General features: G+C 38.8%; 1 protein-coding gene across 10 annotated transcripts in view; it reads right to left on the bottom strand.

Moving 5' to 3' along the window:
• LOC129718726 (uncharacterized) overlaps positions 1-14,866 on the bottom strand; it is a 463,725-nt gene that overhangs the window by 123,812 nt on the left and 325,047 nt on the right. The window contains exon 5 of one of the 10 annotated variants that reach the window (XR_008727017.1): positions 4,466-7,195. The exons of 8 other annotated variants lie outside the window; for them this stretch is intronic. The gene's annotated coding sequence lies outside the window, so the exon portion shown is untranslated. Of the gene's footprint in view, positions 1-4,465; positions 7,196-7,647; positions 7,668-14,866 lie in introns of those variants that run through there. One more of the 10 variants, XR_008727020.1, reaches the window with a different exon arrangement.

A 14,866-nucleotide genomic window follows, 5' to 3' on the forward strand; every position in this document is an offset into this window, starting at 1 on the left:
GGATGGAGAAATGAAAATATTTTTTTTTATGGTAGATTAATTTTTTATGAAAATTCTAATTCAAACATTTTTCAAAATATTTGTATTCTGATGATTTTAAAAGATGCAGAGAGTCATTTTGAATCTAAAAGCTCTTGGTAGTAAACATTCTTAAGGCATTGGTTTTCGAGTTATTTCTAATTTAAGCTCGAAAAGTTATAATTATTTCGTGAAAATACAAGTGTTTCTTAATTTGTCCATGGTTCTCCAGCAAAAACCATACGTTCATTGGAATGCTTGATCAAAAATATACAATTCATTCTTTGACAACTAAACGGTTGGGCGAACGGTTCTCAAGAAAAAATTAAATGTTCTAAGTGATTTCATTAAGCAGACAGTATGTTAGTAGAGAAAGAACGAAAAATAAGCGAACTGGAAATATGATACAGATTTGGAAAAATATACCGCATCCCGACGGGACATGAACTTGCAATCTCCCTGTCTCCGGCATGGTGTTTTGACCAATTAAACTACGGGGGACAGTGGTACTGTTCCACAATCTATATCGTATCACATTCCGCTGTCGACTTATTCTATTGCTCATCCCTAACTACACACACTGCTGTGCAAGCGTTATTTATAGACTGAAAGGAATGTCTCATCACACACAGAAGATTCAGCTGATGCTGATAACTCTTATAGACCTGTGTGATCGAGACCAAAGTCAGTCTGCGTCGAGTGCTTGCAAGTGCGACACAACTACGGAAGGGGGCTCCGTACGGCTAAATTTTTTCGAACTGAATTTCTATTTTTAGAACGGCTTTTTCCGTTAACACGCAAGTTCATTAAGCAGACAGTATGTGAGTAGAGAAAGAACGAAAAATAAGCGAACTGGAAATTTGATACAGATTTGGAAAAATATACCGCATCCGACGGGATGCAAGTGATATAAATATATATAAGAATCAATATTTATTTTCGAGTTTTATTATCTTAGGAACAGTTCTGGTTGCACTTCTTGAGCTGCGGATCAACTTCCTTTGTGGTCCGTAGTTCTTTGCAATTCTAAGTTAAATTGACAAAGTTTATCAGTGCTTTTGGTCTCTGTGGAAAATTACAAGAGCACAGTGTTCCGAAATAGTGCGCGATAATCAAGAAGTGCTTTAAAAGCTAATAATTTAAGTGGTTTTCTCTTTGTGACAAGTGTTCCATTAAGGTAAACAAACGAACAGCTTATAACTGGTGAGTGGCAGAAACTGCATGCTACTATATATATATATATATATATATATATATATATATATATATATATATATATATATATATATATATATATATATATATATATATATATATATATATATATATATATATATATATATACTATATATATATATATATATATATATATATATATATATATATATATATATATATTATATATATATATATATTTATATATATATATATATATATATACTATATATATATATATATATTATATATATATATATATATATATATATATATATATATATATATATATATATATATATATATATATTATATATATATATATTATATAGTATATACTATATTATATATATATATATATATATATATATATATATATATATATATATATATATATATATATATATATATATATATATATATATATATATATATATATATATATATAACATAACAAAAGGAACGCCAAACGATGTTTCGCTTCAACTATCCGACGTTTCGATGATTTATTTCATCTTTCTCAGAGATTCTGGTATGAGGCTAAATATGTTCCTAAGATAATAAAATTCGAAAATAAATATTTAATTCTTATATATATTTATAACACTTAGAACATTTAATTCTTGAGAACCGTTCGCCCAATCGTTTTGTTGTCAAGAATAAATTGTATATTTTTGATCAAGCATTCCAATGAACGTATGGTTTTTGCTGGAGAACCATGGACAAATTAAGAAAAACGTGTATTTTCCTAAATAATTATAATTTTCGAGCTTAAATTAGAAATAACTCGAAAACCAATGCCTTAAGAATGTTTACTACCAAGAGCTTTTAGATTCAAAATGACTCTCTGCATCTTTTAAAATCATCAGAATACAAATATTTTGAAAAATGTTTGAATTAGAATTGATTTGTCATAAAAAAATTAATCCACCAATGAAAAAAAAAATATTTTCATTTCTCCATCCTGGACTTTTTTTTTTAAGTTGCGTATTAACGTCAAGTTTCTTTGAAAAAAAATGAAAAAAAAAATTCAACTCTTTTTTTTTTAAATTAAAATTTAATGTTTATTTTTAATTTTTTTTGTACAGTGGATATTTTTTTTATGATGCATTTTCGATTCGCTACAACTCATTCTCAGACAGTTTTTCTATACAACCAACGGTTTCTGGGCTACAATGCTTCGAATAAAACCTATGCCAAAAGGCATACGCCCTTTTAGAATGTAACTCATGGGTGTAAAAAATCTCTCCACTGTGAAAAATGCTCAATTTGCTAAGTCAAATACGGGTGCAAAGATTCATTCAAATCAAAAATGGTCGAATAAATTTTCGCGTATTTCCAGGCGATTTCAAATGATTTTGCTCTATAGAGTCATACATTGTAACCAGTTGACAAACAAATAACGGACTGGTTATTAATTGCTTGTTGTGTTTGACTTACAGAGGCTATATCGTTTGTTGTTATATGTATGTATGCATGTAGTAATCATTTGTCATAATATGTTTTCCTTCCTAAAATGACGTCAAGTCTAAATATTGTCAAGATATATTTACAATTATTTACAGAATACAATTATGTCGTCCATATAGACGAAGCAGCATACTCCTGTTAACTCTCTCAGAATACAATCCATGACCCTTTGGAATGTGGCTGGTGCATTTTTCAGTCCGAATGGCATACGTGTAAATTCGTATTTGCCGCCGTTAACTGAAAAAGCCGTTTTCTCCGTATCTTCACCCGCTAATTGAATTTGGTGGAACCCAGACACTAGGTGGAGAAATATTTTGCCCTTCCTAACTTATCCAGAATGTCTGTGATTTCTGGGATTGGATATTTATCGTTTATTGTTTTTTCGTTTAGTTTTCTGTAATCGATCACTAAACGGAATTTTCTTCGTCCTGATGCATCGGATTTTTTGGGACTACCCATACAGGCGAAGTGTATGGTGAGATTGACTCCTTTATGATCCCATCTTTAAGCATCTTTTTGATTTGTTCTTGGACTTCTTTCTCGTACACGTACGGATATTTATAAGATTTTGAGTGTACGGGAATGTTATCTGTGGTTCGAATATTATGTTTAATTTTGTGGGTGAACGAGAGTTTATCTGTTTCCACATATAAGATTTCTTTGTTTTGTTCGATGACTGATCTAAGTGCTTTTTTTCTTCGTCGTTCATGTGGTTGTTTCTAATTGTGTAGTAAGAGGGGTCAACGTTTTTTGGTAGTTCTATCAAGTCGAATGGGTCGTCGTCCTGTTCGGTTGTTTGTAGCTCGTAATTGTCATTTTGAATATTAATTTCGTTGCTATTTACTTCGATTGGTGTTTTCTTATTGTTTTGTATTACTATGAAGGCTACTTTGTTTGAACTTTTATATAGACCGGGTAAAACGGAAAAATTTTCATAAGTCTTTTCTTCCTGCTCTGTTCTGACTTTGAGTCTCCGTCCTGCTCTGTTCTGACTTTGATCATTTGAAATTCATGTGCCGAAATATTTACTTTGTGTCCCTCTGAATACTTTTTTCTAGTTGTAAAGTTTTTCTGCCTATTTTTAGTGTATTCTTTCTGATATCTAATTGTGCGTTCAGGTCTCTCAAAGTTTCGTATCCGATCAGTCCATCAAAGAACTCATGAAAATTGAAAACGTAAAATTAATTTTTTTTGTTGATCTGAAAAACGTCGAATGAGGCTCATTTTTCGATTTTATGTTTGCCTCTTATATTTGTTACCTGTATTCCCGTTTCGGGCTTGCAATTTTCAGGGTTTACGTGCCTAGGCGAGATATAATTTTTATTGGCTCCTGTGTCTACTAGAAATTTCAGGTCGCCTTTGGTTGTCTGAATTTTGAAATATGGAATGAAGTTGTTGTTTTTTATGTTTTTTGTTTTTCTTTTGTGACCAGCAGAAAATTTAGCTCGTCTCCCTCAAAATAATCGTCGTCGTCTGATTCTAAAAGTGAAGTGTTCGTCGGTATTTGGGTGTCAGATTCCAGTTCTTGAGTTTCATGATTATGAACTTGTATTTTTGATTGGTATGTCCTCATTGAAACGTCCTCATCGAAATGTTTTTGAATTTTAAATTTGTCTGATGCCGGTTTATAGATTTGATTATTTTTGGAATGGGCGAAATTGTTGTTTTTGGCAAACGAGGCATTGTTTGACGGGTTATGGTTTTACGGTTTGTGTGTCGCAATATTTTGTTTGAAACCCATTTTCTGCCTATATGTAGCGTTTGAGTGTTGCGTTGTTATATCGTGGGCTTCTTCTAATGATTTGGGCCGATAACTTCGCACGTACATTGATAGCTGTTCGCCATTCAGTCCGTCCACGTATCTCGTGAGCGACATCAAGCTTATTAGTTTGTTAACTGCTTCTATGGAGTGTTTGTAATCCTCCATTTGTGCTGCTGAAGATTTGATCGCTGTATCGATCGTTTTTACTTTGTGATAGTACTCAGTAAGAGTAGCTTTCCCTTGTTTGATGTAGAATAAAGATTGTATGTGTGAGGTAATATCCCTTTTGTCACCGAAAGAATTCAAAAGGACCTTTTTTGATATTACACCATTATTTAGGGTTGCCGGAGGCGATAAGCACCTCTTTTGCTTCCCCGACTATTCTCGATCTGACCACTCGTAATAATTTGTTTATACGTGGGGTCGTCTTCGTAGTCTTCAAATAAATCTAACGTCTGTTGTGTGTCTTCGATCCACGCAAGCGTTTCCTTACGGTTCCCATTAAAATTTGGGATATTTTTAATAGGGTCCGGTGTGACGAAATTTATAAACGGGTCTCTGGCTTTCTGTTCTAGTCCGCTTATGGTTTGCAGCAACCTGTTCTGGTTGTCTGTAAGTATTTTTATTTGAGCAATCAGCTGCTCTGTTGAAATTGTATTAGGGGCTGGATTTGCCATAATGCCTCTATTTAAATGAAATACAATATCACGCTTGCTTCTCGTGTTTGCTTTGCTGCTAGAAGCAATGGTTACGCGGATTTGAATTTCGTTTGGTTACGTTGAACTTCGCGGTTCGCGAATAAGATACCCTCAGGTTTCACTTTACTGTCACTGAATGGATAAATCCGAAAGATGGATAGATATGCGCTGTTCCTGCTTAGGTTCACCACTCGCGACGTTAATTGTTATGTTTTCACTTGTTAGTATCACTGTTTGTTTTAGGTGATTAACCTTGATTAGTCATAAGAAAAATCAAGTCGATTTTGGTGAGTCAGCATTTGATGTCGTCGTCGTCCACGTTGGTGTGTCTCCTAGCTGGCGTTGGTTCTTCGTGCTGTTGCTATGTTGCTTTTGGCTGCGTCGGCATTTGTGTTGTGCGTCGATCGCGGTGGACGATCGATGTGGCTTATTGGGTGCAAGGGTGGTTCTTCCGTTCGTACTGGTTACCAGGGTAGCTCTTTCGTAACGTCTCCCCCCTTAAGTGTCAAGCGTCCTCGATTGACTTCCGGTTCTGGGGTACCGTTTATTTTGGATGTGGGATGCTTCAAGTCTCCTAAGGACGTTTCTATGTCTTCAGGGTTTTTCAGATTTGCCTCCTTGTTTTTTTTTTGTAAGTGTTTGGGGATTGCTATACCTTGGATGGTATTTTTACGCCTGTGGAAATAAAGCAGAATTAAGAGTATCGCCACAAATGTGGCAAATGTTATCGTTCCTATTGCATTTTGGTGGGATAGTCGGATTTTGACCTTTGTTAGCTCCTCGATATTTTCGAGATTCGAGTGGTGTATCTCTTCGATGCTTGGTTTGCTTTTGTCGATTTCAATCTTGCTTCCCAAGAGTGGTAAGAAGTAGTCTGGTTGATCTACCGTTTCTGTATTGGTTCCAAAGGTAAAGTTTGAAATTTTTACCGTACAATTGCCTGTTTCCACAATGGTGGGCGTTGATATCATCCGGTTGTCTGCACATGAGTCGAGTATCTCGATTGCTGTGTTGGTGTCTACTAGTATCTAGTATTATCTGGTTCTGTGTCTTGACGGTTGAACATTTCGCTTGTCTGTTTGTTATGATGCTGTAGATACAATTATCTTGGAGTTGGTGAGAGCTTCCACATAGAACGCATACGTTTTTCTGTTCGTAAATTGTGTCTCGGTTCCTTGCAACATACTGCACGTTCGTATCGATTCTGCTTCCGTTTGTGTATATGGCTACCAGTTGTAGTAGTTCGGATTCTTTTGTGTCGACAATCGGTATCTTTACAATTATAAAAATAAGATTGTCTTTAACTATTACAATACAATTTACAAATTCTGATAATTCATTTTCAAAATTAATGTGGATATGCTGATCTTCTAGTTTTCTATGGATGTATTGTTTATCGCTTTCAGTAAGGATATTTAAGTTTAGCAGATTTGATTTCGCAAATGTTACTTGTTCTCTTAAATCTTCTAAGATTTTAATCAGAATGTCAAGATTAAGTATTAGATTCATGATCTCGATTTCATCGTTTAAATGGTTAATACTATTAAAGGCTTGTACTTTTAACTTTCTTACTGTGTCTGATATTTTGTTAACCATGTTTTGGATGCCTAGATTGATTTTAACTTGCTTATTTTGATTTTGAATGAGATGATTTTCGGTTTTTTCTATCGTCTCTAAGTTGCTGTTGATAAGGTCTAAATCGTCTTGGTCGGGGTTTCCTGCCATTAATTTGACTAATTTTCCGAGGCCGTTAATCAATCCTCTTCTCTATCGTTTTGGTGATAGGTTTTTGAGTATGTTATGGGCTCTTTTGAGTTTGAAGTCGAGGGTGCCCATCAAATGGTCTGTTGCGTTTAGGTTGCTGGCTAGACTTTCTATGTGTTCTAGGTTCTTCCTTATTTCGTCCAGGTCTACTTTGTGAATCATTCTATTGTAGCCTATTCTAATTCTAGCGGATCCAAGTTTGAATGCGTTCAGTTCGTTCGAGCTAGAAATGTCTCTGTACATTGTTGCTGCTGCCATAGATAAACATCTGCAATTAAAGAAAATCAAGATTTGATTCTATTTTTGTGTATTTTTACTCCATTATGGTCCACGAAGGTGAGATCTTGGTTTTCCTTAATCGTTACAATTTTATAAGGTTCTTTGTCTTTTGTTAGTCTCTGTGCTATTCTAACGTTTACTTTTTGATCTGGCTCAAGCTCTTTTGGTATTGTTTTCGTTTCGTTAGAGTCCTGAACTTTTGATTTTTTTCTTTCCATCAAGACTTTGATGGTCATTCCGTCCCGAACGCTCGACGAAAACGGACGCATTAAGTGATTGTCTCGCTATAAAGTCGCTACTGTGTGAAGAAGAAATGAAGCATTGCTTACTCGGTCGTGTTTCAAAGAGTGCGAAGTGCGGTGTAAAGACAAACTGATAATCCGAAGGTCATCCTGCTATTGTGCTATAGCTGTGCCGCTGCGAAGCTGCCCGTTCCAGCACCGAAAGACTCGGTGATTGTGCTATTGAAGACAACAAAGAAGAAGAGGTACGTGATTCTTTGCCACTGTACTGTTGCGCTAGTTTGAGCGCAAAGGATGTGGATCCCTTAGCCCCCGATCCCCCGTCTCCAAACCCACCCAACCCTGTCCCTCCTGTTCACCCCCCCTCTGTCCCTGCTTTAGTCAATCCTCGTCCCAGGCTCTACCCAGACGGATCAACGGGTCCACTGGTTCTCTACATGAGGCCCAAACCAGGAGGAAAATCACTGAACACGTTACAAATCGCGAAAGATCTGACGTCACGATACAAGGCCGTGACCGAAATCGCAAAAGTCAGACCAAACAAGCTCCGTGTCGTGGTCAATGATCTGGATCAGGCCAACGATATAGCTCGCTCTGAGCTCTTTACTCGCGAGTATCGCGTGTATGTACCTGCACGAGACGTGGAGATCGACGGTGTAGTAACCGATTCGAGTCTGACTGTTGAGTGTATTCTGGGAAGCGGCGTCGGCTGCTTCAAAAAATCCACTACCGAGGCGAAAGTATTGGATGTTAAGCAATTACGGTCCATGTCGCTCGTCTCCGGTAAAAAAGTATACACTCCGTCAGATTCGTTTCGCGTTACGTTTGCCGGATCTGCACTCCCTAGCCACGTTTCTATCAACCAGGTTCGTCTGCCTGTGCGTTTGTATGTGCCCCGTGTTATAAATTGCACCAATTGCAAGCAGTTAGGCCATACAGCCGCCTACTGCTGCAATAAGGCACGGTGTGGCAAGTGTGGGGAGACTCATGCGGTAGATTCTTGCAGCGTAAACGCTGAAAAGTGTATTCACTGCGGGGAAAATCTGCATGAGCTTTCCGCATGCCCGGTGTACATGCAACGCAGAGATAAAATTAAACGGTCTCTTAAGGAGCGCTCAAAGCGTTCTTACGCTGAGATTCTTAAGAAGACCGTGACCACTTCTACCATAACATCGAACCCCTTTGATCTGTTGTCTTCAGATGAAACCGACTCTGACGAACCACTAGAGGGAACTTCTTTTGCCTGTCTTGGGGAGACTAGAAAGAGGAAAAATCTTTCCTCTCCTAAGCTTCCCAAGAAAGGACCTAAGGTTTCTCAAGATGGAATGAATAATACGAACAAATCTAAAAGTGCTGCGGAAAAGCCGAAGCAAACTCCTCCTGGGCTTGCAAATTTAAAGCCCCAGAAGGAGTTCCCAGCACTTCCTGGAACATCTAAAACCCCAGTTGTTCCATTTGCACACCCAGATAATCAAATAAACTCTGGATTGGTGAATTTTTCTAACATCGTGGACTGGATTTTTGAAAACTTCAATATACCTGATCCAATTAAAAATTTCCTCACAGTACTTCTCCCAACAGTTAGATCATTTTTGAAGCAGTTGACTGCCCAATGGCCCCTCCTTGCAGCGATTGTATCCTTCGATGCCTAATTCATCTGCGTATATGAAGGATCCTATCTCTGTCTTACAGTGGAATTGTAGAAGTATTTTACCAAAAATTGATTCACTTAAAGTTTTGATAAATAAAAACATATGCGATGCATTTTCCCTTTGTGAAACTTGGCTTACTTCAAATATTGATCTTAACTTTCATGATTTTAAAATTATTCGCCTTGATCGAGACATCCCATATGGAGGAGTACTTCTAGGGATTAAAAAGTGCTATTCTTTCTATCGTATTAACCTCCCCTCGATTCCAGGCATCGAAGTTGTCGCATGTCAAATGACAAAACATGGTAAAGAGCTTTGTATTGCCTCAATATATATTCCTCCCAGAGCACAGGTTGGGCAACGGCTGCTCTTTGATTTGATAGAACTTCTTCCCTCGCCACGTTTGATTTTGGGAGACTTCAACTCTCATGGTGTGGCTTGGGGTTACCCTTACAATGATAACCGCTCCTCTTTGATCTATAACCTTTGCGATGACTTCGACATGACTATTTTGAACAACGGTGAAATGACACGTATCCCGCAACCTCCAGCGCGCCCAAGCGCTTTGGATCTATCCTTATGTTCGACGTCGCTACGGTTGGATTGCACATGGAAGGTTATACTCGATCCTCACGGTAGCGACCATTTGCCTATTCTTATTTCAATTACTAACGGTTCAACTCGCATGCGACCAATTGATATTCCGTATGACCTCACACGGAATGTCGATTGGAAGTTATACGAGGAAATGATTTCAAAAACGGTCGATTCGATTCAACATCATCCACCGCTTGAAGAATACAACCTCCTCGCGGGCTTGATTCTCGACGCCGCGTTGCAAGCCCAAACGAAGAAATACCCTGGCGTAACGATCAAAGAACCGCCTCCCACTCCGTGGTGGGACAAAGAGTGCTCCGATGCCTACACGCAAAGATCCGACGCGTATCTGACCTTCCGGGATACAGACGATGCCGACGACTTTAAACGTTATTCGGAGCTTGATACCAAGTTTAATAGCTTGACTAAGGCAAAGAAACGCGGATATTGGCGTCGGTTCGTAAACGAGACGTCAAGGGAGACATCAATGAGCACTCTTTAGAACACAGCCCGAAGAATGCGAAATCGCGTAACGGTCAACGAAAGCAAGGAGTCTTCAAGTAGGTGGATATTTGATTTTGCCAGGAAAGTATGTCCGGACTCTGTTCCTGCGCAAAACCTTGTTCGCGATACGTCTCCGGGCCACGACGCGATAGAATCACCTTTTACGATGGCAGAATTTTCAGTTGCCCTCCTGTCCTGTAACAATAACGCGCCTGGGTTAGATAGAATCAAATTCAACTTGTTGAAGAATCTGCCCGGCAATGCCAAGAGGCGCTTGTTGAACTTGTTCATTAAGTTCCTGGTGCAAAACATTGTACCGCAGGATTGGAGGCAAGTGAAGGTGATCGCCATCCAAAAACCAGGGAAACCAGCTTCTGATCACAACTCTTATAGGCCGATTGCAATGTTATCCTGTATCCGGAAATTGATGGAAAAAATGATACTCCGTCGCTTAGACCACTGGGTCGAATCAAATGGTCTGCTATCAGATACTCAGTTTGGCTTCCGCCGTGCCAAAGGGACGAATGATTGTCTTGCGTTGCTTTCAACAGATATTCAGCTGGCGTATGCTCGCAAAGAACAAATGGCGTCTGCGTTCTTGGACATTAAGGGGGCTTTTGACATTCTTTCGGGTAAACTTCACCGACAAGGATTTTCTCCAATTTTAAACATTTTTTTGCACAATTTGTTGTCCGAAAAGCACATGCATTTTACGCATGGTGATTTGGCAACTTTTCATATTAGCTACATGGGTCTTCCCCAGGGCTCATGTTTAAGCCTACTTCTTTACAATTTTTATGTAAATGACATCGACGAATGTCTGGCAAATTCATGCACGATAAGACAACTTGCCGACGACAGCGTGGTCTCTGTTACAGGAGTCAAAGCTGCCGATTTGCAAGGACCATTACAAGATACCTTGGACAATTTGTCTGCTTGGGCTCTACAGCTAGGTATCGAATTCTCTCCGGAGAAGACTGAGATAGTAGTTTTTTCTAGGAAGCATGAACCTGCTCAGCTCCAAGCACAATTAATGGGTAAAACGATCTCTCAGGTTTTGGTGCATAAGTATCTTGGTGTCTGGTTCGACTCTAAGGGCACCTGGGGTTGCCATGTTAGGTATCTGATGAAGAAAAGTCAGCAAAGAGTAAATTTTCTTCGTACAATAACCGGATCATGGTGGGGAGCCCACCCAGGAGACCTTATAAGGCTTTACCAAACAACGATATTGTCTGTAATTGAGTACGGGTGTTGCTGCTTCCGCTCCGCAGCAAACACACATTTGATCAAACTGGAGCGAATACAATATCGTTGTTTGCGTATCGCCTTAGGTTGCATGCAATCGACCCATACGATGAGTTTGGAGGTCTTAGCCGGAGTTCTACCGTTGAAAAACCGCTTCTGGAGCCTGTCTTCTCGTATTCTAATCAAATGTGAGGTCTTGAACCGTCCTGTGATTGAAAATTTTGAAAGGTTAATTGAACTTATTCTCAAACCCGTTTTATGACATTGTATTTCAATCACATGTCCCAAAATATTAACCCTTCTTTGAATATTCCAAATCGTGTCAACTTATCAAATACTTCTGATTCTACTGTGTTTTTCGATACATCAATGATAGAAGAAACTCGTGGAATCCCGGATCATTTACGCGTGCAGCAGATCCCTAAAATTTTTTCCAATAAATATCGAAACATCAACTGCAACAATATGTTCTACACTGACGGATCACTTCTCGATGGGTCCACTGGCTTCGGTGTCTTTAATAACAATTTAACCGTCTCCCATAAGCTCGATAATCCTGCTTCTGTTTACGTCGCAGAATTAGCTGCTATTCAGTACACCCTAGGGATTATCGAAAAAATGCCCACGGACCATTATTTCATCTTTACGGACAGTCTCAGTTCTATTGAGGCTCTTCGATCGATGAAAGATGTTAAGCACTCTCCGTATTTCCTGGGGAAAATACGGGAACATCTGAGTGCTTTATCCGAAAAATCGTTTCAGATTACCTTAGCGTGGGTCCCTTCTCACTGCTCGATACCGGGCAATGAGAAAGCGGACTCTTTGGCTAAGGTGGGCGCATCAAACGGTGAAATTTATGAGAGACCAATTGCTTTTAATGAATTTTTCGCATTTGTACGTCAGAATACGATCATCAGTTGGCAAAATTCTTGGACCAGAGGGGAACTGGGAAGGTGGTTACATTTTATTATAGGTATCGACGAATCCGTGGTTCAAGGGGTTGGATGTAGGTCGAGATTTCATTTGCGTGATGTCTCGGCTTATGTCCAATCACTATAGATTTGATGCGCATCTCCGTCGTATTGGGCTCGGGGAAAGTGGTATCTGTGCCTGTGGTGAAGGTTATCACGACATAGAGCACGTTGTTTGGTCATGCCCTGTACACCGTGACGCCAGGTCTAAATTAATAACTTCCCTCCGGGCCAAGGGAAGAGAACCAGCTGTCCCTGTTCGTGATGTCTTGGCGAGTCGCGACCTACCCTACATGTCCCTTATATACATTTTCCTGAAATCCATCCATGCCCAAGTCTAGTCCCATTCCTTTCCACCCGCATTCAACAAAACGGCAAGAACACGTCGTAGACCTCGATTTTGGAACCAGCAATTGCACCCCACACGAACTCGCCAGGAAAACCCGAGGCCTTTCTTTATATCTTGGCTCAGCGGCACACACCATATGGCAACTTGAACACCAGCGAACAACAACAACGAACCAAAACCAGCAACTAGACCCCGCACAATACCCTCAGAACCCGAGGATTACAAGCCCCTGTCCCAGCTCATGACATCGTGGCTTAGCAGAACAAATCCATACATGCTGCATATTCATTCGATGATCATCAGACGACCATTCAACTATAAAACACTGATTGAATAATACATGCTAGTTTTAAGATAGACTTAATTTCAGCTCGTAGTCGGCAGCGAGGATAAAAAATTTGCTTATAGATTTTAAGTCACCCGATATAATTGGCGCCGTTAAACATTGAATTGTCTTTGTGCCGTGTCAAATAAATGATTTGTGAAGGAAAAAAAAAAAAACTTTGATGGCTGAATGCAGTTTAGAATAGTTCTCGAAAATTTCTCCTGTGTTGGTGGTACAACCTCTGTTAAAAACGACATCTCTTGGTTTAGCATTTATTGCTGAGTGTACAGTGTTGTTATATATGTCATCAAGTATGTTCATTATTTCTGTGAATGTTAGGTTATTGTATTTTGATTGGCAAGATCTATAAAGTTCTATGAGCGTGGAATGGAACCGTTCCACTATTCCGTTCGAATTACTATTACTGGCGTAATGTATGTCAATATTTAAATTTTGGAGGTATCCTATGAAGTCGATTGATCTGAATGCTGGTTCTTGGTCACAAATTATTGTCGTGGGTCGTCCAAACTGTCTTATGTGTTCCGTGATTGCTTGTTTGATGTCAACGATAGTCCTTGTATTTAATGGTATTAAATTTGCAAATTTAGAAAAAGAGTCGACAATCGTCAACATTTTCTGATTTTTCATAAAGAATATGTCTATGTGTACTTTATCAAATGTGCTGATGGTTCGTTTGATTTTTGAATAAGCTTCGGTGGATTTCTGTCGTATTTGCAGCGCCTGCAGATAGGACAGCCATTAATGTAGATTTTTATTTTTTTATCAAGGCCTGGAAAGAAAAATTGTTGCGTGATTTGAGCTTTTTTTTCTCCCATGCCTCGGTGTCCTACTTCATGGGTTGTTCTTATGATCTCATCTTGTTGGGACTCCAATCTTACGTTCTGTAGGATCTTTTCTGAAATTACAGTCTTGTAAGGTTTATTTATGTAGAAATGTTTCTTGTATGTTTCCTGAAGTAGTTGAGCCAGACTGATGGGAACCTTGAGACAATTTACTTGTTTCGGGCTTAGGTATTTTTTGAATATCTCTACTATATCTTCTTCAGTATACTGACGTTTTATTATCGTATACCGGAGGTATTTTGAAAAAATTTGTTCGTATGCAGTACTGCTGAAATTTGCAATTTTGAATACTATTTGATTCCAGAATGTGTTTATAGGTATTTCGGTATACTGAATAAAGTGGTCGTCGCTGGTATCTGCGGAGTGAACAGTTTCAAGATCGGTTTCGGATTCTGAGTCTGGTGCTTGAGCTAGTACGGAACTAGTATCGTTCTCTTGTTCATTCATGTTGATGTATGTTTCGTCAGGTTTGATTCTCGAAAGTGCGTCTGCTTTTACATTTTGCTTGCCTGGTTTATACACTAGCTCATAATCAAATTCTTCGAGTGCTAATTTACCTCTAATGATACGGTGGTTCGCGTTGGTCATGGAAAATGTGAGGGGTTGATGGTCCGTGAATAATTTAAATTTTCGACCGTACAGATAGGGTCTGAAGTGTTTGACGGCCCAAACGATAGCCAAGAACTCCTTTTCCGTGGTTGAGTATCTTTCCTCAGTCACATTTAGGGTTCTTGATGCATATGCGATCGGTCTATCTCTGCCAAAAGGCCCCTGCGATTGGACCGCGCCTATTGCGTAGTCGCTAGCGTCTGTTGTGAGAGTAAACTCTTTGCTAAAATCTGGATATATGAGTATGGGGTCTAAAGTTAAAATTTTCTTACATTTTTCAAAACATTCTACCATTTCAGGTGT

Source organism: Wyeomyia smithii, chromosome 1 (assembly GCF_029784165.1).
Source record: "Wyeomyia smithii strain HCP4-BCI-WySm-NY-G18 chromosome 1, ASM2978416v1, whole genome shotgun sequence".
NCBI lineage: Eukaryota > Metazoa > Arthropoda > Insecta > Diptera > Culicidae > Wyeomyia > Wyeomyia smithii.